The sequence below is a fragment of the Cetorhinus maximus genome, chromosome 22 (assembly GCF_964194155.1).
Source record: "Cetorhinus maximus chromosome 22, sCetMax3.hap1.1, whole genome shotgun sequence".
Classification (NCBI taxonomy): domain Eukaryota; kingdom Metazoa; phylum Chordata; class Chondrichthyes; order Lamniformes; family Cetorhinidae; genus Cetorhinus; species Cetorhinus maximus.
Genome location: NC_135900.1, coordinates 68815358 through 68841354, shown reverse-complemented (window position 1 = coordinate 68841354; position 25997 = coordinate 68815358). Strand labels below are relative to the sequence as shown.

General features: G+C 44.4%; 1 long non-coding RNA gene across 1 annotated transcript in view; it reads right to left on the bottom strand.

Moving 5' to 3' along the window:
* The window catches only part of LOC144696379 (uncharacterized), a 48819-nt gene that overhangs the window by 8896 nt on the left and 13926 nt on the right, over positions 1 to 25997 (bottom strand). The window contains exon 3 of the long non-coding RNA XR_013580161.1: positions 20130 to 20245. This is a non-coding gene — a long non-coding RNA (uncharacterized LOC144696379). The remainder of the gene's footprint in view (positions 1 to 20129; positions 20246 to 25997) is intronic.

Sequence of the window (25997 nt, the reverse complement as noted above, 5' to 3'; positions counted from 1 at the left end):
TAATATATGTAGCTTTGATATGTCTCTTTTTTCAGCAATACTAATGCAACTTTAGTAAATTCCTATTGATTGATACCTGTTCCAAAACTTAGATATGGGGGTGGGTTCTGAGTGAAATTGGTCTGTCTGTACAATTGGTAACAGAATTAGAAGTGTATTTTGCTCAGAACTCAACACATAGGCTGTCCACAATTCCTTATTTTCCTTTTACAGGTTGCTAAGCTTTCAGATTTTCTAATTGCCCATAGTATTACTTTGAAATATATGAATTAACTATTAGCTATATATGAACATACGAACATATGAATTGGGAGCAGGTGTGGGCCACTTGGCCCTTCGAACCTGCTCCACCATTCAATAAGACCATGGCTGATCTGATTGTACCTTCAACCCCACATTCCTGCCTACCCCCAAAAACATTTCACCCCCTTGTTAATCAAGAAGCTTTCTAGCTGTGCCTTAAAAATATTCACCGCCTTTTGAGGAAGAGAGTTACAAAGACTCAGTACCCTCTGAAAGAAAAAAAGTGTCCTCATCTCTGTCTTAAATAATTGACCCCTTATTTTTAAACAGTGATTCCTAGTTCTAGATTTTCCCACAAGAGGAAACATCCTCTCCACGTCCACCCTGTCAAGACCCCTCAGGATCTTAAAGGTTTCAATTAAGTCGCCTCTTACTCTTCTAAACTTCAGTGGATACAAGTCTAACCTGTCCAACATTTCCTCATAAGACAACCTGCCCATTCCTGGCATTAGCCTAGTAAACCTTTTTTGAACTACTTCTAATGTATTTACATCTTTCCTTAAAGAAGGAGACCAGTACTGTACACATTACTCTAGATGTGGTTTCACCAGTGCCCTCCACAACTGAAGCATAACCTCCCTACTTTTGTAATCAATTCCCCTCACGATAAATTATAACATTCTATTAGCTTTCCTAATTACTTGCTATACCTGAATTCTAGCCTTATGTGATTCATGCACTAGGACACTCAGATCCCTCTGAATCTCAGAGCTCTGCAAACTCTCACCATTTAGATAATAAGCATCTTTTTTATTCTTCCTGCCAAAATGAACTATTTCACATTTGCCCACATTATAATCCCAATCTTTGCCCACTCACTTAACCTATCTATGTCCCTTTGTAGTTTCCTTATGTCCTCTTCACAATTTATTTTCCAACTTATCCTTGTGCCCTCAACAAATTTAGCATCCATTCCTTCGGTCCATTCAACCAAGTCATTCATATAAATGGTAAACAGTTGAGGGCCCAGCACTGATCCCAGTGGCACACCACTTGTCACAGACTTCCAACCAGAAAAAGACCCATTAATGTCAACTGTCTGTTCCTTGTTAGCTAGCCAATCTTCTATCCATGCCAATATGTTACCCTCTACACCATGAGCTTTTATTTTCCACAATAACCTTTGATGTGGCACTTTATCAAATGCCTTCTGGAAATCTAAGTACAGGACCAGTTCCCCTTTATCCACAATGCTTGTGACTCCTTCAAAGAACTCCAATAAATTGGTTAAACATGATTTCCCGTTCCCCAAACCATGTTGACTCTGCCTGATTACCTTGAATTTTTCTAAGTGCTCTGCTATAACATCTTTAATAATAGCTTCTAACATTTTCCCTATGACAGATGTTAGGCTAATTGGCCTGTAGTTTCCTGCTTTCTGTCTCCTTACCTTTTTGAATAAAGGAGTTACATTTGCTTTTTTCTAATCTAATGGGGAAGAATTTTCCGGTCGGTGAGCGGGGGGAGGGGCTCGCTTGCCTACACGTAAAATGGCGCGCAGTGACAACGGGCAGGCGTCCCAGCGTCACCGTGTGTCATTCAGATTTTCAGTTTGGCTGCATGCCTGCCAAATTGTCAAAGGCCTATTAAGGCCTGTTAAAAACTAATTACAATAGTTAAATGAGCTGCCTGTCCAACCTTAAGGTTGGCGGGGGGCAGGCGAAGAGCCCAGGCGGCCTTTGCATTTTTCATGAAACCTCATCCACGGGCGGAATGAGGTTTTGTGGCGTTTTTATGAATTAAATAAAGTTTTCCTTTAATGTCCCTTGACATCAATGTACATGTGACTGTCACATGAGGGGACATGTCCTATAATATCTTCTTTTCTGTGTTTAGCTTTTAAAAACTTTAACTAATCTCCCTGAGGCACCTCTGTGCCTGAGGGAGATTTCTGCGCTCCTTCGTGCACATGCGTGAAAGAGCGCAGGTCCCGACTCAGGGAATTCCGCACCCCCCTCCCCGCCCACACAGGATGCGCTCAGCACTTCCGCGCGAGCGTCACCCTGGGCGGGCCTTAATTGGCCCACCCACGTAAAATGGCAGTGTGCACCCAATGGGGGGCGCCGATCGGGTTTGCAATCGCTCCCACCCACCTCCACACAACCCCCCCCCCAACCGATGGGGGAAAATTCAGCCCATGGAACCTTCCCTAAATCTAGGGAATTTTGGAAAATTAAAACCAATACATCAACTATCTCGCAAGCCATTTCTTTCAAGATCTTGGGGTGAAGTCCAACTGGACCTGGCGATTTGTCAGCCCGCAGCCCCAACAATTTGCTTAATATCACTTCCCTGGTGATTGTAATTTTCCAGAGTTCTTCTCTCCCTTCCATTCCTGATTTACAGCTATTTCCGGGATGTTACTTGTGTCCTCTATAGTGAATACCAAAACAAAATACCTTTAAATTCATCTGCTATCTCCATACTTTCCATCATCAATTCCCCAGGTGCATTCTCTATAGGACCTATGCTCACCTTGTTAACTCTTTTCTTATTTAAATATCTATAGAAACTCTTACTACCTGTCTTTTTCTTACTAGCTAGCTTTCTCTTATACTCTAATTTTTCCCTCCTAATTAATCTTCTTGTCATTCTTTGCTGTACTTTATATTCTTCCCAATCTGCTAACTTGCTGCCTGTCTTTGCGTAATTATATGCTTTCTCTTTAAGTCTGATACTGTCTTTAACTTCTTTTCTCCGGTACATCGATGATTACTTCGGTGTTGCTTCATGCTCTCGTCTGGACCTGGAAAAATGTATTAATTTTGCTTTCAATTTCCACCCCTCCATCATTTTCATATGGTCCATCTCTGACACTTCCCTTCCCTTCCTTGATCACTCTGTCTCAATTTCTGGCAATAGACTGTCCACCAATATCCATTACAAGCCTACCGACTCCTACAGCTACCTTGACTACAGCTCCTCACACCCCACTTCCTGTAAGGACTCCATCCCATTCTCTCAGTTCCTTTGCCTCCGTCACATCTGTTCTGATGATGCCACTTTCCAAAACAGTTCCTCTGACATGTCTTCCTTCTTCCTTAACCGAGGTTTTCCACCCACAGTGGTTGACAGGGCCCTCAACCGTGTCCGGCCCATCTCCTGCGCATCCGCCCTCACACCTTCCTCTCCCTCCCAGAACCATGATAGGGTTCCCCTTGTCCTCACTTATCACCTCACCAGCCTCCGCATTCAAAGGATCATCCTCCACCATTTCCGCCAACTCCAGCATGATGTCACCACCAAACACATCTTCCCTTCACCACCCCCCCCCCCCCAACAGCTTTCCACAGGGATCATTCCCTCTGGGACACCCTGGTCCACTCCTCCGTCACCCCCTACACCTTAACCCCCTCCCATGGCACCTTCCCATGCAACCCCAGAAGGTGCAACACCTGCCCCTTTACTTCCCCCCTCCTCACTGTCCAAGGGCCCAAACACTCCTTTCAAGTGAAGCAGCGCTTTACTTGCATTTCCCTCAATTTAGTCTACTGCATTCGTTGCTCCCAATGCGGTTTCCTCTACATTGGAGAGACCAAACGCAGACTGGGTGACCGCTTTGCAGAACACCTTCGGTCTGTCCACAAGCATGACCCAGACCTCCCTGTCGCTTGCCATTTCAACATTCCACCCTGCTCTCATGCCCACATGTCCGTCCTTGGCCTGCTGCAATGTTCCAGTGAAGCTCAACGCAAACTGGAGGAGCAGCACCTCATCTTCCGACTAGGCATCTTACAGCCTTCCAGACTTAACATTGAGTTCAACAACTTCAGATCATGAACTCTCTCCTCCATCCCCACCCCCTTTCCGATCCCCCTTTTTCCAATAATTTATAATTTTTTAAATATACTTTTCTTTTCCCACCTATTTTTAAATTTATTTCAATCTATTGTTTTATCTCTACCTTTTAGCCCATTTCGATCCCTTCCCCCAGCTCCACCCCCACTGGGGCTATCTGTCACTTGCTTGTCCTGCTTTCTACCCTTAATGTCACAATTAGCACATTCCTTAGATAACATCACCACTGTCAACACCTCTTTGTCCTTTTGTCTATGACATCTTTGGCAAACTCCACTTAACACTGGCCCTCTATCCAGCTCTACCTGTCCCGCCCCCCCTCAACCAGCTTATATTTCACCTCTTTTCTATTTTTCCTTAGTTCTGATGAAATGTTAACTGTGTTCCTCTCCGCAGATGCTGTCAGAGCTGCTGAGTTTTTCCAGCTATTTTTGTTTTTGTTTCAGATTTTTAGCATCCGCAGTATTTTGCTTTTAACTTCTTTTAGTTAACCACAGATGGTGGGCCCTCCCCTTGGAATTTTTCTTTCTCATTGGAATGTATATATTCTGTGTATCCTGAAATATCCCTTTAAATGTCTGTCACCTATTGACCTATTCCTTAACTTTATTTGCCAGTTCACCTTAGCTAGCTCTGCTTCCATGCTCTCATAATAGCCCTCAAGTTTAAAATGCTTATCTTGGACACACTCATTTCTCCCTCAAAATGAATGTAAAATTCAATCATGTTATGATCACTGCTACCTAGGGGTGCCTTCACTAGGAGGTTATCAATTAATCTATTTTGTTGCTCAATACCAGGTCTATTATAGTCTGCCCTCCGGTTAGCTCCAGAACGTGCTGTTCTAAGAAACTATCCCGAAAACATTCTATGAACTCTTCATCTGCATTACCCTTGCCCATCTGATTTTTCGAGTCTGTATGTAGATTTAAATCCCCCATGATTATTGCTGTACCTTTCTGGCAAGCTCCCATTATCTCTTCTTTTATACTTTGTCCTACCATGTAATTACAATAGGGGGCCTGTACACCACTCCCAGAAGTGACCTCTTGTCTTTATCATTTCTCATCTCAACTCAAACCACTTCTACATCCTGGTTTCTTGAACTTAGGTCATTCCTCTCTAATGTGCCAATACCATCATTAATTAACAGAGCTACCCCCCCCCCCTTTCCTAACTTCCTGTCCTACCTAAATGTTACGTACCCTTCAACATTCAGGTCCCAATCATGCTGTAGACATGTCTCTGAAATGGCTATCAGATCGTAATTATTTATTTCTATTTGCACTATGCGTTCATCTGTTTTGTTTTGAATGCTATGTGCATTTAGATACAAAGCCTTTAAGTTTGTCCTTTTATTAATTTTGTAGCTGATTTACTCTTAAATTTATACTCTTTAGCCCTTCCTGTTGCAGCCTGTTTATCATTTCCCATATTAATACCTGTCTCTCTTGCTTTGTCTCTACTCTTTGGTTGACCATATTTTATCAAATTTGATCCCTTGCGCCCACTATTTAGTTTAAAACCCTTTCTACTTTCCTAGTTATGTGGCTCGCAGGCATACCAGCCCCAGTATGGTTCAGGTGTAGACCATCCCAATGATGCAGATCCCACTTTCCCCAATACTGGTGCCAGTGCCCAACAAACCAGAACCCATTTCTCCCACACCAGTCTTTGAGCCACGCGTTCATTTCTCTAATCTTATTTGCCCTATATCAATTTGCACATGGTTCAGGTAATATTACCTATGAGGTTCTGCTTCTTAATATGGTGCCTAGCTCATCATACTGACTATGCAGAGCCTCCTTCCTCACCCTGCCTATGTTGTTGGTACTTAAATGGACCACAACCACTGTATCCTCCCCGTCCCACTGCAAGTTCCTCTCCAGCCCTGGGCAGGCAACACAACCGTCTGGACTCTCGCTCTTTGCTACAGAGAACAGTGACAATCCCCCTCACTATACTGTCTCCTACTACCACTACATTCCTTTTTGCTGCCCCCCCCACATGAATGGCGTCCTGAACCACGGTGCAATGGTCGGTTTGCTCCTGCACCCTGCAGCCCAATCTCTCATCCTAACAAGCTGAGAGAACCTCAGACCTATTGGACAATTGCAGAGGCTCACACTCCTGTCCTCAGGGTCCCCTTACCTGCCTCACTTGCAGTCAATCCTCCTGTTCCTGGCCACTGACCAAATCAGAAGGCCCTATCCTAAGTGGTGTGACTGTCTCCTGGTACAAAGCAACCAGGTAACTTTCCCCCTCCCTGATGTGTCGCAGAGTCTGCAGCTCAGCCTCCAGTTCAATGACTCTGAGCTGAAGTTCCTCAAGGCACAAACAATTACTGCAGGCCTGTTTAAACCTGGATCACAATGTTATCCAGGAGCTCCCACATGCTGCAGCCTTGACACATCACCTGTCCTGCCATCCCTAATGTGTTTTAAATAACTACTTAATTAAATTAATCATGTTAATAACATTAATTTATGTTGCTTTTTATTAACTTTACCACCAATTTGTGTACTATTTTAAATCTTAGGGATAGAATAGAACTTATCCACTTACCAGATACTCACCAAACAACTAGCTCCTTTCCCTGTGGTAGAGCAAGAACCATTTCCTATGGTGTGAGAAAGATAGAAAAAGGAAACAAACACCTCCATCCGTCAACTCCCCCTCTCACCAAACTCCAAGTCTTCACTCAGTTAGTCAGCTGCACTCCATTTGCCTTGGCTACCCTCAATTTATAGTAAACTGAACTGGGCTACAGTGACCAGATTCAACCAGTTAGTGAATTAACTGCTCAGCTCCTACAGCTGAGAGTGAGTTTACCTTGTCTAAACTGCAAAAAAAGAAAGAACTTAGTCTGCTTACGCAGTACTTTCCATTAATGCTAATTACAGACTAGATTAGATTTTAAGAGCAAAATTTATGAACAAAATTAACACTTAAAACTCCCCCTCTCACCAAAGTCCAAGTCTTCGCTCAGTTAGCTCAGCTACACTCCGTTTGCCATATAATGGGATGAGTGTGAATAACCTAACTTAATTGGGGCTAATTTTTCACTTTGAGCACAGGTTGTAAACTGGCAATTGTGGTTTGGAGACCTCTTGCACACTCCAGTCAATCTTCCTTTCTATTGACCTCACCAAGGTTAAACCCATTCTCTTCCTGTACCCTTCAATATTCCTCATCAAGCACTATCTGATTTTTGTTTTAAAATATTTATGGACTCAGATCCAATAGCAGACTGTGACTAAGCTCCACATTCTAACCCTTCTCTCTGTGTAAAGAATTCTTTCCTAACCTTTCCTGTAATTCACTTCTTTACCATAGGTTTTTGCCAGCTTGTTAAATGTCTAACTGCCCATTTGAAACAACGTATTGCTGTTTACCTTAAGATAACTTTTAACAATCCTGAAGACATTTATGAGGTCACTTTATCCTGTGCAAAAAAACTTCTCAGTTGTCTTTATAACCATAACTTCTTCATCCTTAGAAAATCTCTGTTGCATCCTCTCTATTGCTTTTATATCCTTCCTATAATAGGATGTCCAAAATTGAGCGCCAGACTCCAACCACAGTCTAATTCAGGATTGTACAAATTCAAGGCTATTTGCTTGCTTTTATATCATGGGCAGGATTTCGTGGTCGGCAAGCGGGGGGGTGGAGGGTGGACCCGACTCGCTGACACGTAAAATGACACAGGATGACTTTGGGCGGAACTCCCGACATCACCCCGCCCCATTTAAATTTTCAGGTTGGCGGGGGCTCAGCAGAATCAGCTGTGCATCCGCCGACCTGTCAATGGCCAACTGAGGCCATTGACAAAGTCATTAAAGTAATTAATGGACCTGCCCGTCCAGCCTTAAGGTTGGCGAGCAGGCCGGGAGCCCTGGCGGGCATTGGAAAAAGTGTCAAACCTCATCCACGGGCGGGATGAGGTTTCATGTAGGTTTTTAAAAATGTAATAAAAGTGTCCTTGAAAGTGATGGACATGATCCAACTGATGTGACAGTGTCACATGAGGGGACATGTCAGGGAAATTTTTTTTTCTATTTTTAAAATTTTTTATTGTGGAGCCGATCTCCCTGAGACAGTACTTAGCCTCAGGGAGATGAGTGCGCTCATTCACGCACATGCGCGAAAGAGCACACTCTTGGCTCAGGGAATCCCTCCCTGCCCCCACAGGGAGCGCATAGCGCTTACTGGCGGATGTCACGCTGGGCGGGCCTTAATTGGCCCGCCCATGTAAAATAGCGGCGCCGATCAGAGGCGTGCGTCCACACGCCCGCTCCTAAACTGCACCCCGCCCCACCCGACGGGGGAAAATTCCACCCCATGACTCTGTCACCCAGTCCAACACCCTACTTGGCCAGTCCAATATCCCTGTCTAGTCAGTAGGCCATCAAGCTTTGTGGGTCCAGGGTACATGCCCCTGTTTAGGCATAGCTTTTTGCTTGGAAAATAAGAATCTAAATGGGGTAGAGGAGCAAAGGGCCTGAGATTGCAAACACACAAATCGCTAAATATTGCAACATGGGTTTATGAGGCCATAATGAAAACAAAACAAACACTAGAGTTTATTTCTAGAGGGATAGAATTGAGAAGTAAAGAATTTACGCTAAACTTGTATCGAACCCTGTTTAGACCACACTTGAAGTACAGTGTACAGTTCTCAGCTCCATATTACAAAAGGGTATAGAGGCACTGGAGACAGGCTTTACAAGGCTGACAACAGAAGTGTGAGGTTACACTTATCAGGTTGGGTCTCTTGATAAGAGAAGGCTGAGTGATGACCTAATCTTAAAAATTATGAAAGGTTTTAATAGAGTAGACAGAGAACTTGTGGAGAAGAGCAAAACTGGAGGCCATCTGTACAAAATAGTCATCAAGAAATCAAATAGGCAATATAGAAGAACATTCTTTACCCAGAGAGTGATGTGAATATGGAACTCACTACCACAGTGTCATATCAATAAGACATGAAAATAAATTAAAAATGTGTGCATCAAATTTTATTCTTTCTTCGCTTTTTTTAAAATTGACTTTTGCTGAACCAAAAAAAGGTGGCTGCTACAGCTCACATGACCCATAGGATTGGTCATCTGTCCTGGAAGTTTCCAATAGGAGTTACAAAAACAAAAGAATTCTCCTCATATCCTTCTGGCATCTCACAACCCAGTGTAAGGACGTTATAATCATGAAACCAGAGGACTCACAAAGATCAATACTCATTATTCCTGCAGAGTTGTTAACAGACCCATCTTACACCTGGGACTGTCCAGGTCTATTTCAAAAGGGGACCACTCAGGGGGCAGTGAACATCATTTGAAACATTAACCCCTCTAGAGGAGCCACAGGGTCTGTCCAGACAATGGCTCCCTGAAACAAGATCCTCAATGTGGATGGTGACTCTTTCAGAGGCTAACAATAGGGACATCATAAGCCATAAAACAAAGGCCAGACCCAGACACCAGATTAACATCCCTTTTGAAATCAATGTGGAGAAAGAAGGTCACATGACTTGAGTGACCATTTTGAAATCTGTATATTCATTTGAGAACTGAGAAACAGGCAGCCTGCTGATTACTTCCGACTGGAAAAGAACAACAGCAAGGCTCCCGGCTAACAAAGCAGCCGGCCTGGATCTCTCAACTCCTTGAAGCCTGTTTGACTTTAAAAGTCTCTGATCATTGCCTGTCAAGTGGTCTAAGTGCAGAAACCCCATTGTGCTATATCGCTATTCATTTCAAGGATATTCGTGTTGCTGTCTCTAACCAGGAACTTTTCTGGACTGAACTCCACCACAAAGGAAACACCCTCTGGACTTTGACTTTTGGGACTCTGGAAATCATGTAAACTAATATTCATTTCTATGATTCTTTTACTGCTGCTGTCCATAGTTGTAAAAACTCTCTCTTTTCTATCTCCCCTTACTGTATATGTGTGTGTGTGTGTACGTGTACGTGTGTGTGTGTGTGAAAGTGAGTGAGGTTGTGAACATGGCTCCCGTCCACCTCCTCCCAGGTCTGAATGTGAAACAAACAAACCTCCTGAGTTAACCATAAAGAGAGTCTGCTGTGTGTTACCTTTAAAATTGGGCCACACAAATTGAGGGTTTGGGGAAACATGCCACAGCCTGATTCAAAAATAATTCATAAACACCTCTGCTTACGGACAGACGGTGAGAGGATAAAGAAGTCAGTTTGTCTCCCTCCTGTGTATAACAATAGGAAGTTGTTGAGATGAATAGTGTAGATGCTATTCAGGGGAGGCTAGATAAGCATATGAGGGAGAAGGGAATAGAATGTTATGCTGATAGAGTTAGATGAGGAAGAAAGGAAGGAGGCTGAAGTAGAGCATAAATGCTGAAATTGACTGGTAGGGCCAAATAGTCTGTTTCTGTGCTGTATATGCTATATAATTCTATGCTTCCTGATGCAAAATTAAAGATTCTGTTTGTATTTTTTTTTAAATGGTGCAATACCTCCATTTAGTGCCATCATTTTAACTAATAGTGTGACAACACATCTAGGTTCCCCTGTTCCTCTGCACAAGTGAGAATTTTACCATTTAAGGCACATTTTCTTTTCAAATGACTTTCAAAATGTATCACTGCACATTGTTCTACATTGAGCTGCATCTACCATTTATCTTGCCTTGTTGCTAGCTATGCATGTCCCCTTGCAGTATTTAACAGTTTTGGCCTTAACTAGCAACTTTGAGCCATCAGCAAGTTTCAACATTGTCCCTTTAGTCCAGGTCATTTTGGCGTTAAGTAAATAAAAATGGTCCCAATGTAGGATAATGCAGACTGCCATTCAACACACATTTTCATTCTGCGGTATTTTACTTTTGTTCAACTCTTTGCTCTCCTACTATCTCTCTATTCATGTGGCTATATTCTCCTAATTCCATGTTGCATTATCTTTGAGGGCCTTCGGTCTGTTATCTGGTATTGTACCAAATGATTTTTGAAAATTTTTTAAATTATCTATTATCTACCCTCTTGTTTCTTCAATGTATTAGCTCAGGTTGATGAAGCATGGCCTGCCTTCTGGAAATTTCTGTTTAAATGATTAATTCATGTTTCTTCAAGTGCTCAATCAATTTACCCCATCTTGTGAAATCTAGTGGTTTACCAAGGTGAGATGAACTGGCCGTGTTTTTCCAGAGTTTTAACTGTTCACCCTCGCTCTGTAAAAACTGAGGCAAAGGTTGGGATTTTCTGTGCCTGCTGTCGGGCGTGTTCAGTGGGGTGAGCGGACAATATGGCACGATCGGTTTCACGGCGGCCTGAAACAGTTTGCAATTGTCCGCTCAGCCCACGTTTCCTGCCATCGGATGTCAGAAGCCTCATTGTAAGATATCTGCATACCATTATATGGCCAGCCTGCTGGAATCGTTCCCCCCACCATTGGATCGTCCGTCCACATCAGCGGTAAAACACACCAACGTGTTTCATAACAACATATAAAAGGCATGGACTGGGTGGGCTGCACTTTGAGGGGAACTGGGAGGTGAGTACACAGCAACAATATGCAGCACTCGCCAGGGTCACCTGTTGGACTTCAAGCTTGAGGCGTGTGGGTGGGTGTGGTCAAGGGCTGCCTTGTGGCTGAGGCAACCTATGGGGGGAGGCAAGGGCAGCCGTGCCATTGAGCAACTAGTGGGGGGGAGGGGCGGGGTAAGTGCTGCCTTGTGGTTTAATATAGTGCACAAGCATTCGGGGTGGGGGTAGGGTGGGCAAGGGGAGCAGTCACACATTAGGAACATCTTATATAAAGTGACCATTCCTCTGCAACTGAGACAGTTCAAGCACAGCCATTGATGTGATTGGAGCTGGGCTTCCAGCTTGTCTGTCCACTCAAGCAATGCAGAGGCACCAAAGTGCCACCAAGTGCTCCAGAGTTTTTTCACCCTCCACCCCCCCGACACGGACTGCAATTTCATGGGCACTTTAATGGACTGCAGAACAGTTGGACAACTGCACACGTTGTACAATCTCCTCGCTAAAGCTGGCCATGGAGCAGTCACTGGCGGAGGTGCTCACAACCCCTTGCAATGTCAACATCCCAGTTTGGACCACTCTCCCCGTTGGTTTAAGCTAACAGTGCAGCCTTACAGCACAGGTTAGGAGAATGCCTGAGTTGAGAGCACAGCACGCAGTCCAATAGGCAAAGCTTCAGCCAATTGGCTGGGTGGAGTGGGGTGGAGGTGGGTGGGGTTTCAGGCAGCCATGCAGAGCACTAATCTCTGGCAATCTGGGTGGTGGACAGCACTCTCCGGGAAGCGTTAAGAGGCCTTCAGACTTAACCAGGAGAGGTTCTTAGTACATCCATGCTAACCATGTGTCTCTCTCTTTCATCCTGCAGGAGGAAAACATCAGGACCATAGACCCTGGTGAATTAACTGTATGCCTCATGGCCTACAGAGAGCAAAGACGACAGAGGAGAGAGTGACTGAGGTTCCTGGCTGCGCAGAGGAAGGAGTAGCACCCTCTGGAAAAAGGGGCGGCTGGGGCTCCTGCACATGCCGCTGAAGAGCCACAGCAAGCCGTTGCTGGGCATCGCTATATGCTGCCCAGTGTCTATAGACGCCGCCTTTCATTCCTGCAGATGACCAAGAGCAAGCGTCACCGAAGACTGCGTACATCTAGGGAGCTGGTCAGTTAGATCTGCCACCTGCTGCAGGATTTGGCACCAAGGGGACATGGAGGGCATCCACTGCCAGTGGCTGTGAAAGTGACCGTGGTGCTCAATTTCTATGCCAGTGGCTCCTTTCAGGGCTCCACAGGCGACCTCTGTGGGATATCACAAGCCTCCACACACAAATGCATCCATGAGGACACGGATCCTATCTTTGCGAGGGCACACAACTTGGTACATTTCACCTGGGACCAGGACAGCCAGGGTGCAAGAGCGACTGGATTCACCCAGATCCCAGGTTTCCCACAGGCACAGGGTGCGATTGACTGCGCTCATGTGGCACTCAGCTCTCTGTCGCAACACACAGCCAACTATATCAACCACAAGGGTTTCCTTTCTCTGAATGTGCAGCTGGTGTGTGACCACCAGAAACGCATCCTGCAGGTTTGCGCATGGTTCCCAGGGAGTGTGCACAACTCCTACATCCTCAGTTGGTCACAGATCCCTGAAGTCTTCCAGGGTTCACAGAAGCTGCAGGGTTGGCTCCTCGGGGACAAGGGCTACCTGCAGAGGCCGTGGCTGATGACACCCGTGCGGCAGCCTCAGACGTCAGCAGAGCGACGCTATAATGAGGCTCATGCAGCAGCTCACAACTTGGTGGAGCAGAGCATTGGGATGCTGAAGATGAGGTTCTGGTGCCTGGACCAGTCTGGTGGAGCCCTGCAATACAGAGGGTGTCATGCATCATCGTCATCTGCTGCACCCTTTATAACCTGGTGCTGCAACAGGGAAATGAGATGAAGGTCTCCTCCAATGAGAAGGATGTCAATGGTGATGAGGGTGCGGAGGCCCTCGAAGGTGACGATGACGGGGATGAGGCCCTCGCGCTGGCCAGACGAGGCAGGCTCGCTCGGGAAGCCCTCATAGCTGATAGATTTGTGGAGGATGATGACGACATGCAGTGAGGAGACACCATAGCTCCTCACATTGCATCTGTGAACGTTTGACTCCAGTCTGGCTTATGGCAGCGCGCATATCCTCCCTGAGAATACTCCTGTCATGGAGACGCAGTGGAGGCCCTAATAGTTGCTCCATTGTAGGAGGATGATGACAACATGCAGTGAGGACACTCCATAGATCTTCACATAGTCTCTGAGAATGTCTGACTCCTGTCTGGCTGAGGGCAGCTTGCTTGCGCTCCATGATCACACTCACATCATAGAGACGCAGCCATGAAACTCTAGAAGCGTTTGATTCTTTGTCCGCCTTCAGCACCTGAGCCCTTCAGGAGCTGGAGCACAGCGTCACTGATCACAGATGCTGAAGAGATGGGGGCCAGCCCCACCCTAAAGGAGCTGAGAGAACACAGAGAGAATGATGGAACTCTGTGACACCTGCCCACGACATTCTGGCAGCAATGACAAGCACCATCGAGGTGCAGGCATCACTAATGTGTCCAGTGAGTGTGAAGCCGGACCATCACTTTAGTCTGAAGGCTGCACAAAGCACAGAGAAGAGGCCATGGACTGAGACACCTGCCTTTACCTTGTGCAGAAAGGTTTCACATCTGAGTGACAGGAACACTGCTGATCAGAACAAGGAGCCAAAGGCAGGGAGACGTTCTTAGGAATTTATTGACAATAGTGAACATTATGAACAAGTGATTAACACCCGTGCCCAGGCTGTACAACTAATTCTCCTTAACGTTCCTAACCCTGCTGCTACATCTCAGTGCTCTCCAGACATCCACAGTGGAGGTGGAGGCAGCCTGCTGACTGTGACACTCTGACTGTGATGACCTTGGTGGGCGTCCTCTGGAGGGCCGAAACTTAGAGGGCCCTGGCCCGCTTTCGGGGTCCTGCTGTGTGGCAGTGGCACCCTCCTCAGCCTGTGGAGCTAGAGCTGCTGAGGTCACAGGAAGAGGGGGTTTGGATGGGCTGGACACTCCCGGAGTCACCTGGATGGATGGCCCTGGGGTGTGCACCTGCTGATCCTCCTCCTTATGGGTACCCGTGGGCCCCAGCCTAACTCCTTGAGGAGAAGGGGTAGCTGGAGTAAGATCGAGCTGCCCGGCACCCATCTCGCATACACACTGTTGGAGGCCAACTATGGCATCAGTGATGGAGTTGAGCCTGCACAGCAGTGCAGGAGCAAGTTCCTGGACCAAGGTCTCCATGGCAGCCACCATCCTACCAGTGTTGACCTCGGTGCGTTGCAATGCCGGCGCTATCACCTCAGCCTGAAAACAGGCAGACTCCTCCATTGTGCCTTGCAATCTGAGGAGTGCGGCGGACATCCCTTCCTGATGTTCCAGAGCTTCCCTTTGCAGCTCCAGCAATTGAGGTATGACCAAGTCTGATGACCTGATTCGGACTCAGCAAATTTCTGGCCTCCAGCAGTCCTCCGAATACCGAGGATGTGGGACGTCCCTGCCACCGCCTGCTGTGGATCAGACAGTGTGATGTGCTCACCAGATTGTGATCCTGTGTTTGTTCTAAAGCTAGGTCCCACTGAGGTCTGTGTCTCTGCGTTGGTGGAGGGTGTGGCTGAGCGCTGTGATGGGACTTCAAGGAGGGTCCCTTCAGGTTCCTCTACAAAGGTTTCTTCGGGGCTTGATTTTTGTAGTGCCTTTCACAGCCTCAGAACATCTGATACTGCCTCTACAGGCAGTGAAGTAATTTTGAAGTGTAGTCACTGTTGTAATGAAGGAAATACAGCAGCCAATTTGTGCACAGTAAGCTCCCAGCAAAAGCAATGTGGTAATGATCGGATAATCTGTTTTAATAATGTTGCTTGAGAGATAAATATTGGCCAAGACACCAGGGAGATGCCAGCTGCACTTTTTCAAAATGGTGCCTTTGGATCTTTTATATCCATCTGAGTGGGCAGACAGGGCTTTGATGTAACATCTTATCCAAAAGACAGTACCTCCAACAGTGCTGCACTCCCTTGGAACTACACTGGGGATGTCAGCCTAGATTTTGTGCTCAATTCTCTGAAATGGAACTGGAGGCCCTTGGTCATGGACTCCGTCGGCTGTTTCCCAGATGTGCCTGCGGAAGCAAGGGGAGATAATTAGTGCATGGCAGTGGCCTGTGAAAGAGGACACATCACTCACGGCATGGTTGTCTGAAGGATGTTGCTTTGCTGGACCCTCACTTGGTAGCATACTGACGACCTCACCATCAGCACAGGAGCGGTCCAGATCGCCGCTGGCCAGCTGTTCTCAAAGTCCGTGAGGACCTTGATTTCAGGCATTCCTCCACCTGTCTGCGTCCTCTCCCTCTTGTTGTGTGCCAGCTTGTCCTGCATGAATAGAGACGGAGAAGCTGTAAGCAAGACACCTGCCAGGCCAGGTGATAAGTACGCCTGGCCTGTGTGGGTGGTGAGTAGCCCCATGGGTGGGATGAGGACAATAACAGTGAGTGTGAGAGAGTGAATGGTGATGTCTCTTGAACCAGCAGTGAGTGAGGGCACTGTGGATGTGTGATGAGTTTGTGAGTGTGTGAGTTGAGAGTGATGAAAACAGTGACTTACCCTGGCGGAATGGAGGAGATCATTCATCCTCTAGCGGCACTGGGTGGCTGTCCTCTTTTGAAGGGCATTGGAGCTGACCACCACTACCACCGCCTCCCAAGCCTGGTTGGTCACGCCCCTGCCCATCCTGCGGCCAGAGCAGGGGTACAGGTCATCCCGGCAGGCCTCCAAGGCATCCAAAAGGCTTTCCAGTGATGCGTCGCTAAACCTGGGACCTGAAGTCTACTTGTCTTTTGTGGACATCTTCCCTGCAGCAGTCATGGGCTGGAAGCACTGAGATATGCCTGCGCGGCTGGACTTAAAATATGGCACCTGGCATGATGAAGCGGCAAAGTGATATCGTGGCGGTCGAATGAGAGCCCGCCTGCCCCACCATCAAAATGGCGTGTTTCCCGAGAATGCATGAATAATGTGATAGGTTAGAGATAATACAGCGTGAAAACCAGTCATCATGGCCAGTGGGTAAAACGTTTTACCCGCTTGCTACCCCATTTAGTGCAAATTTGGGACGATTCTGCCCAAAGTATTTAGTATTTCTATTATTCCCTCATTCTCCATTAACTTAACTCCTTCATCTTTTAGAAGGCCTACTCTGACATTGACATCATCTTACTGCAATGTGCTTTCAGTGCCCTCTACTCATTAATTTTCTCACTACTTTCTCTCTAATCTATTCCAACTTTTCTTTTAACATATTCTTTGCATTGCTATTGCTTATCTATTTTATCTGCTCTGTAATGCCAAATATTTTGTTTTAGCTTCTAATTAGGTATCAGCTGAGTCAGAGGTGCTGGATCAAAAAGGGGGAGATGGTGGTGCAGTGATATCACTAGACTACTAATCCAGAGGCCCAGGCTAATGCCCTGGGGACATGGGTTCAAATCCCACCAAGGCAGCTGGTGGAGTTTAAATTCAACTAATCTGGAATTGAAGACTGGTCTCAGTAATGGTGACCGATGACCACAAAACTATCATTGATTGTTGTAAAATCCCATCTGGTTAAGCAAATCCTCACCTGGTCTGGTGCACATCTGACTCCAGACCCACAGTAATGGGTCTTAAATCCCCTAGGGAGCCACTTAGTTCAGGGGCAATTGAGATGGGCAACATGTGCTGGCCTGGCCTTGCCAGTGACATATCACATGAAAGAATAAATTAATTCCAAATCCACAGACTTGAACACAAGATCTCAGCTAATTAAGCATGCAGCACTCAGGAAGCGCTGCACTGTCAGAGGTGCCATTTTTCAGATGAGATGTTAAACCGAGGCCCTGTCTTCCCACTCAGGTGGGTGTTAAGTACCTGATGGCATGAGTTTGAAGGAGAGCTCTTGGTGCCCTCTTAACCAATATCACAAAATAAAGCAGATATCTGGTCATTGCTGTTCCTGGGAGCTTGCTGTACACAATTGATTGCTGCGCTTCCTATATTACAACCAGGATCTAACCGTCAAATTACTTCATTGGCTGTAAAGCACTTATTGGCGTTCTGAGGTTGTGAAAGTAATATTGACTGAGAAAACAGCACAAACAATTTCCCTTTCTCCCACCACAAGTATTTTCTCATCCAGTTGATTTCTGGATAACTAGAGTATTCTGCAATAATAATTCTATTGTTAACATGCATCCTCTCTAATTTATCTACAAATTGCCTTCTTAATTTCCTATTCATTGGGATAGCTGTTAGCCACAACATTCACTTACCATTCTGTGATTGAAGAGCATAAGCAGCCATATACTTAAATGCAGTTAGTCTGCTTTCTATAATGAACTATTGTTGATGTGAGGAGCGAAGTGATTCTGATCAATTGAAGCGGCAGATGAAGAAGCATAAAAATGGTTTTCATGAAACTTGTCAGAACTTATCCGTTCACAGTGACATTCAAGTTCTTATCAGCCAAGTTAACAATTATTTTTCATCAAATCACAGCCAATAAACGTAAATATGTTTCTTTGTCACTTTGCCAGCCTTTCAGTTGATGAGAGATAAGCAACATAGAAAGCCATGGACCAGTTATTTCTGTGAAATATACTCAATCTTTTAAACTATTTTTTTGTGCTCGATATTGGTTGCTCAGATTATTTGGTCATTATCACTTTGCTGATTGTGGAACATCGCTGCACACAAACTGGCTGCCAGCTTTTCTCACACTACATTATGACTACACTTTAAAAGTATTTAAATAGCAGTGAAGCATTTTGGGGAGTCTTGAGGTTCTGAAAGGTGCTACCTACCAGTAAAGCCAAATCCTTTCTTTCTTTATGATTGACCTTGTCCTTCTTTCTTGCCACAATAATCGGTAATCATTTTTTTGTGTGTAAAACTATTATGGACCCAGGCTGTATTGTGAAAACACTTCTTTCCACACTCTAGATTGTGCTGAGAACATGTTTGCAGCTCCCACACAGTAATGGCTCCAATACATTGTAGATGTGTCTGACAGCACAGTCCAAGTTACCATCAAAAGAATATAAAGCAAAGCAAAGGAGAATAGAAAGACACAAAGAAGGAGAGACATATCAGTTAGAGGGCTCTAGTCATCAGATCTCCATTGTCAGGCTTCCCAGCAGCACACTGTGCAGACATAATATTTTGTCCTTGGCAATTGTGTGTTTTCCAGGAGCCAAAGTTTGTTATTTTAAAAAATCTTTCATAGGATGTGGGTGCCATTTCAGAGGGCAGTTAAGAGTCAACATATCCCTGGGTCTGGAATCACATGCAGACCAGACCAGGTAAGGACAGTAGATTTCCTTCCCTAAAGGACATTAGTGAACCAGATGGGTTTTTAAAACAATCAATGATAGTTTCATGGTCACCATTATTGGGACAAGCTTTATATTCCAGATTTATTAACCAAATTTAAATTCCACCAGCTGCCATGGTGGGATTTGAACCCATATCCCCAGAGCATTAGCCAGGACCTCTGGATTACTAGTCTAGTGATGTTACCATCATGCCACCATCTCCACCTCTTGATGGTAAAGTGGGTGACTAAATGAAGGCGAGCAACATGGAACCATCATGCCATTGCATGTGGGAACAAATGAGGTGATAGGTAATTCCTTTCTCTTGCAGGACAACTACGGGAAGTTGGTTCAAGCTTTAAATAAAGGTCAAGGAGCAAAGGTCTCCAGCCTTTTTCCAGTGCTGCAGGCTTCTGCAGAAAGGAACAGCAGAATCATTAGATTCAACCTGTGACTTGACCAAGCACATACATAAGAAAGAGAGAGCAGATTACTTTCAAGGACAACTGGGGAATTTGTCAGTGGCAACGTAAGCTTTGTAGGAGGCATTGCTGCCTTTTAATTTTCTGGGTGCACAGATGTTGGCTGAGAATTTTGAGGTGGCCTTTGGTGAGTATTTATACTAGTTGATTCAAGGGCTAAAATAGATAAACCAGCCAGTCATTTTACTTGGCTAAGTAGCACTAACAACACCCCACCCCTGCCTAGATTTGTTAAGAGAAAAGCAGAGAAAGAATGATCCCCAGAGTCAACCAACAGATAAGACTATTAAAGTGCTTCTATGATAAAGCAAAACAACTGGAACTACAACCTTATGCAATATTCAAAAATTCAGATGTGAAAAGTGTTCACTGGACCGAGGCTGGGTTTAAGTGACAACACCTAAGGTTATGTTGCAGGATGCAACTGTTTCAGGAAAGAGAGAATAGGTCAGAAGGAAGAGGTGTAACTTCATTTGTTAGTGAGGTTCTGCCTGCTGTGGCATGAGATATTGACACATCAGCAGTAGCTGAAGCTGTTTGGATTCACTTAGTCCAAACCAATGGTCCCAACTTTATGACTGACACCTTTTACTGGCCAAGATTGGCAGCCTTACCTGATGAGAAGCTTTCTTCACAAATTAGCTAAGGCTTCTAGCCTGGACCTTCATCCAATGGACCAATAAGGGTAACAAACAAGAGCCAGGACATCAAGTGACCCTTATGGGCAATTCTAATATAGGAGGGAAACATATAGATCAATCAAACTCAAAGAAACCAAAATAAGCAACAAAGTGCCAATAGAAGCAAAGGAGCTTTCCCAACTAGATCAGAATGTCACCAGCTTCTACAAACCACTTTGTACCCAAGACTGCCAAAATCACAGCCTAGAATCATTAGAATGATACAGTACAGAAGGAGGCCATTTGGCCCATTGTATCTGTGTTGGCTCTTTGGTGAAGCTATCCAATCAGTCCCACCCTTTCCCCATAGTCCTGTGTTTATTTTTCCCTTCAAGTGTTTATCCAATTCTACATTGACAGTTACTATTGAATCTGCTTCCACCACTCTTTCAGGAAGTGCATTCCAGATCAGAATGACTCATTGTGTAAAAATGTTTCCTCATGTTACCTCTGGTTCTTTTGCCAATCACCTGAAATCCCTGTCTTCTGGTTTTCATCTGCCACATACTGGAAATAGTTTCTCCTTATTTATTTTATCAAAATCGCTCATGATTTTTAATGCTTCTATCAAATCTCCTCTTAACCCTCTCTGCTCTAAGGAGAACAACCCTAGTTTCTCCAAATAACTGAATTCCAACATCCCTAGTACAGTCAAGTAAATCACTCCTGCACCCTCTGACATCCTTTCTAAAGTGTGGTGTCCCGAATTGGCCACAATACCCCAGGTGAGGCTAACCTTTGGTTTATAAAGGTTTAACATAATTTCCTTGCTTTTGCATTATATTCCTCTTTTTTTGTATGTTTTTTTAGCAACCGTTTCAACTTATCCTTCCACCTTCAACGATTTGTGTATGTACACCGACCTTTCTCCGTTCCTGTAACCTTTTTGAAATTGAGCCATTTACTTTATACTACCACTCCTCATCCTTCCTTCCAAAATCTATTACTTCAAATCCCGGCATTAAATTTCATCTGCCACATGTCTGTCCATTTCACCAATCTCTTTACGCCCTGCTGAATTCTGTTACAGATCTTCTTGGTTTAGCTGAACACAGCACCCGAACATTTGACGTACTTGCAGTGACATCCATCTTGCTTTACTGCCACTCAGTATGTCCCTGTGTCAGGTTATCCTCACAGACAGGACCCTCTAAGAAGAGCTTCAGAGGAAAGCTACAAGAATGATTCCTGGATCAAAGAACCTTAGTTACTCAGATAGGCTCAAGGACATTGTCTATTTGCTTTAGAGCAGAATAGACCTAGGGGTCACCTGATGGCCAATAAAATAATTAAGTGGCTGAACTATGTTCCTGTGGGGGCCGGTTCACACAGCTGGCTAGATGGCTAGAATGTGAGCAGTATGATGTCACCAGTTGGGGGGCTCAATCCCCATACCAGCTGTTTAGTTGATGGAGGCCTGCCTCTTTACCTTGCCCAATCCTTGCTGCCCTTCAAGCTATATATAACCAATTATCTCTCTTTAATGGAGAAATGCCTCCTGACCTTTGTGGATTAAGGCTAATTACCTACCTATAGTGTCCCTATAGATGGATTATTCCAGGTCAGCAGATTGGGGAGGAGCCAGGACATGAATGCAAACAATTAAACAGTAGGAATATATTTGGATGTCAGGCATTTCTTCTATTCCCAGAGAATTGAGAGTCTCTGGAATACTTTGCTGGCTGGTTAGGTGGATTCTGGCTTTCTGAATGCCTTTAAAAGTAAGTTTGACCAATCCCTGACTGGGGCAAGGATCATATCATATAAAGGTCTGCAGAGATAATACTTGATCCATGAGATCTCCTGGACTGGCCTTGATATTTTTCCCTTATTGGTCCTGATGTTTTATCTCCCTGGGAGATTATATAGCTACAAGAGTAGGTGGGATAATTTTTTAGCTCTGCTGGTAGGGGGGAATGTTCGGCGGATCCGCTCCTCTCTGCTTAGCCGTTACTTTTGTATATTTCTATGTAATCAATCAGTAATTTCATATTTCCCCTTTTATTGGAGTATTTGACAAGCTTGTAGGATGCACCAGCTATAGTTGTCTTACTGTCCTCGAGCACTTAATCTGCCAAAATGTCCCTGGATTTGATGCTACACCCCTCGGGTGAAGTAATCGTCGTCAAATGTCAAACCTGTTGCATGAAAATGTCAATAGTGGTCTTTGCTTTTGAGCAAGGCTCTGGAATGATATTTAGTGAAGGTGAATTTCAACCCAGATTATTGCAACAGAGCTAAAAAGTGAAAAAAAGAGAAGGGCTTGCATTTATATAATGCCTAACATGACCTCAGGACATCCCAAAGCACTCTACAGCCAATGAGGCACTTTTGAAGCCACTATTGTAATGCAGGAACACAGCAGCCAATTCGCTCACAAAAAGCTCCCACAAACAGCAATATGATAACATCCAGATAACCTGTTTTAATGAAGTTGATTGAGGCATAATTATTGGCCAGGACACCAGGGAAGACTCCTCTGCTTGTCTTTGAATCGCATCTACCTGAGAGGACAGACAGGGCTTTTGTTTAACGTCACATATGAAAGATGACACCTCTGACAGTGCAACACTCCCTCAACACTTCACTGATATTTCAGCCTAGATTTTTGTACTCAAGTCCTGGACTTAAACCTATAAGCTTCTGCCTCAGAGACAAGGGGCAGGATTTTCTGGCCCCATCACCAGTGGATATCGTTGCGGGCAGGACGGGAAAATTTGGAGAGCAGTTAAAAGTCAGCTGCTTCCCAAATTTTCCTGTCCTGCTCGCGATCATGTCCACTGGTGATGGGGCCAGAAAATCCCATCAAAGAGTTCTGTCAATGAAGCCACAACTGACAGTAGATGGAATACTGTAAAGGCACACTAAAGCCCACCTTAAAATCTTGCGGTATTAACCTCAACACCTGTAGAACTAGTGCACACTTGTTAGGTTGGTTTGAAGCTGCGAGATTGGCTACTGATGTGAAAGGCCACACATTTTTCCAACCAAATCTGACTTTCAATACGATAAGTGTGGCTGCATATATCCTCTAGGGTTGGGCTCTTTATCAACTAGTACATCATCTGTTGATTTAACAGGAGGTTTCACCATCATATACCAAAGGCAAATAACATAAAATAAACCAGGTTCCTTGCACCTCTGTGATATTTCTACTTCTCAGGCAGTGAATCATTAAGCAAGCCAAACTGAATTCCTGATCATTCATGCTCCACACACTGTCTCATTCTTTTTTTAATACACTTGATTTGTGTGAGTCCTTGTCTTTAAGGAGCTGACTTCATGCTTTCACAGTAGAAACTGCAGGGAGCATAAGTCTTCTCATTTCCTGTTGATAGAATAGTGAGATACCTCAGTCACACATTCTGGACCACAGGAGTGATTTCTTCTGTAACTATACATATATATATGTCAGGAAGATATAATAATGTTATTGAAATTTATTGTAAAATAGTGATATCTGTGCTTATATGTGTCTGTGTGTATGAGAGAGACTTAGTTGGATTAAAGGCTGTTAATCTGAAGGTTTTGATATAGACATGGTAAACATGGGGGAAGTTTAGAATGTAAGGTGTAAAAGGACATTTGCATTTTTAAATAAACCAGACCAGATTGTTTTCAAAAGAGGGAGTGAGCCAGATAAAGCTCAGAAACAGTGTGTTTATTTTTCGCAAAGATTACTGGTAAACTTATACTATGAGAGATTTTTAATTTCAGAAAGGTAAAGTCCAAAGACATAGTGAAACAATGGGAATTTGAATTCAAAGGGGAAATATGTATAAAGGAGCGAAGGCTGTGTGTAAGATTAAGCATTTTAAGATCTATCAAGTGTGAAAAGCCTTCAGCGTTTATGCTTCAAGCTGCAAAGAACTGAAGTTAAAAAAACTCACTTTGAATTCGACTGGTCCAGGATTTTGTGTGTCACCTTGCCTGGGTCTTTTAAACTCTCTGTCTTACCGTTGCCTTAATGAAAGTGTAACTGTGAGTCAGATTAAGTAGGGGACTTAGAAGTTACTATAGTAGTAATTTGTAGACATATGTATGTGTATAAAATAATTTTTCTTGTTAATAAATGTTTAATCTAGTTTTGTAAAAATTTATAAGACTTGGTGGTCTTATTACTACTGAATTCAAGGCATGCATCACAAAATTTATACAAATTGCAAAACAAGTTGTGGCCGTTGTTTCAAATTTTCCTTTGGAATTTGGCATTTACCATCAGCTGTGCCATAACAATAAGCCTCCATGTTTTCCACTACTACCTCGACAGACATAGTGCCTGATGTTGCTAGCATTGATCTCACTGAGGCCTTCAGTCACAATTATCATTTGGCTGACATTCGAGCAGTTGAGATTCTAATTAGCTGGTGAAAAGTTTAAATTAGCCCTCTAATGGTCCACAATTCAGTCTTCAAGCTATTGATTTCAGCTCTGGGGCCTTTCAATTCCTTAATATTGCTCATTAAAATGTTATTCAGATGTCGATGGTTCTCTTTCTAAATGACTGATCTGTTAGGTGGCCGATTTTCTTTGTTGCAAGATTAATTTAGCCAGCTCCACAAATTTTTCACTCAGTCAGGGTGTCCTTTTTTGGGTAGCTCATGTAATGGGTTATCTCCTTTGGCAGCATACCTTTCATTATCCATATCCACCTTAGTAACTAGAGAGCAGAACTAATTATGATAAGTCGCTCCTGCTAGATATTTTTACTGGTAAGATTGCTGATCCACTATGTTGCTCTAAGATGGCAGCTCCCTAAAACCTTCATGGCTCAGCTGGTTAGTACAGTGAGTAATTGAGCCAAAGCAAAATACTGCAGGTGCTCTGAAATAAGAACAGAAAATGCTGGAAATACTCAGCTGGCCTGACAGCAAATGTGGAGAGAGAGAGAGAGCAAGAGAGAGAGTTATCGTGATATGGCTGTGACATTTTCATCAAAACTGGGAAATGTTAAAAATGCAATAAGTTTTGAGCAAGGGAAGGGGGTGAGGGTAGGTTTATTTACTCATCCCATTCCCACTCCCTTTGGTCTTGCATTCTGAAAGATTTTGTCGTTTAATCTATCCAGTGAGCAGCTGTTGAGCTAGGGCATGCTAACCTATGCGTGGAGGCCAATAGAATAGGTTATGATTACGAGGTGGGGGGGTACTTTCAGTCTGTTTGACAAAACTGCTTGAACACAGAAATGGGAGAAGGTGATTTTTAAAACGTGAGTGAATGCATGGATTTGTGGGAGGATGGCCGATGAAATCCAGGAAAAATGCGAATGCCAACTTCCACCTTTCACTCCAGCGAGTTAGGCTGTGTGTGCAAAATTCCCTTGAATTGCCACTTTCAGCATGTTAATCACTCAGCTAGGATGATATTAACAGAGGTTTTGCCTTTAATCTATGGCTCCCAGGATTTTCCCGACTACCTGGGACTTGCCAGTGAAAGTAAGATGAGAATTCAGCAGCAATTAAGGGGGCTGAAGACTTAACAGGGGAATATGCCAATAAGCACTGATAGCTCACAGCTGTTTTCTTACCTACCAAGACGTTGCTCACAAAACTCGTACTGAGAGATTACTTTGCACACTTTGGTGTCACCTTTGAGTGTTTCGCGATCTGATCTGCCACTTGGAGCTCTGATTTATCAAGTCAGCGTGGGTCACTTACCCTGTATTACTGTGGACCTTACAGTAGGACCAAGGTGACTATTAGCTGCAACAGCAAGAGCTGCAGATTTCTGAAGGGCAGAACCTGCACCAGTTGCTGCTCAGAGATCTGCAGCTCCATATGAAAGAGGTGGTCAGCGGAGAGG